This window comes from Ipomoea triloba, chromosome 16 (genome assembly GCF_003576645.1).
Source record: "Ipomoea triloba cultivar NCNSP0323 chromosome 16, ASM357664v1".
NCBI lineage: Eukaryota > Viridiplantae > Streptophyta > Magnoliopsida > Solanales > Convolvulaceae > Ipomoea > Ipomoea triloba.
This window is the reverse complement of record NC_044931.1, coordinates 8811857-8813237: the sequence shown is the minus strand read 5'-3', so window position 1 is coordinate 8813237 and position 1381 is coordinate 8811857.

The window sequence follows — 1381 nt, the reverse complement described above, 5'->3', positions numbered from 1 at the left end:
AACTGGAATTACTCCAGTGGACCAGAGACAGACTAAGACTTTCCTTCACGAAACCTCTATTAGAGGCATACTTCACTCCTGCGGGGGGTATGCTCCCGCAGGAGTGAAGTATGCCTCTAATAGAGGTTTCGTGAAGGAAAGTCTTAGTCTGTCTCTGGTCCACTGGAGTAATTCCAGTTTCTTCCATCCCAATCATCAGTTTCATGATGATTATTATAAGTGGGAAAGTTGAAAGTTTGGAGGTTATTACCAAGATGGTAAGTGGCGTTTTTCCTCAAAAGGTCTAAGAAGACCTCTGAAGTCTGATATGTGATTTGAAGTAATAACAAAGTGAGATAACTCTTTGAGTTTAAGTTCTATTTCGTGTTTTTCAAAAAGTTGGCCAGTAGATTCTTTAATCGAATCTAGAAATAAAGTTTCTTGAAAAGTTTGAAATTCTAATTTTGAAAGTATAGTATTCGAAATTTCAGTAGGAAAGATTTTGTCTAATCTTTCTTTGATTAAGTTGTGATTTGGTACAGTGATGTTGTAGTCGAAATATGTTTCTGAATTTGGGTCTTGATAAAAAGTATGGATTTCATCGGTTTCCTGATGTATTTTCTCAGTTAGAAAGTTTTTAGTGCTTCCAAAGTATTGTTGAATAAGTTTTTTATCCATGTTGATAAATAAGTTTTTCAAGAAGTTTAAGTTTTATGAAAACCTTCTGGTTTAAAGATTCTTCTTCTCTCTTGCATCACAGGTTGCTATACTAAAGAGTTTTATTACTTATCTAGATGGTATATTGCTTGTGTTTTACAAATATACAAACTTCTCCTTATATAGAAGGGAGAAGAAGAACCTAGAACTACCTTTACATCTGTCTACTACTATTTACATTATTGACATACCGAAGATAAGATGTAATCTTATCTCATATCTTCGGTTGAAGTAACATAAAGATAAGGAATCCATATTAATGAGTTATTTTTGCAAAAAGTCTTTCAAAATAAGTTTTTTCTCTAAGTAAATGTTTGTAAGCATAATAACAATGTCTATCATAAAGCTTTTTCATGCTAAAGTTTGGATTTTCTTCAACAAGAGGTTTGTATATTTTAAGTTGTCTTATAACTTCTTTATATTGTCTTTTCATGACAGTAAAAGTATCAAAATAAGTATTATATTGTCTTTTCATGACAGTAAAAGTATCAAAATAAGTATATTCTTGTCTTTTCATGACAGTAAAAGTATCAAAATAAGTATATTCCATTAAAGTTTTTGTCTCAGAAATCGTAATAAGCTCTGATACCAAGTAAGGGGGGTATGCTCCCGCAGGAGTGAAGTATGCCTCTAATAGAGGTTTCGTGAAGGAAAGTCTTAGTCTGTCTCTGGTCCACTGGAGTAA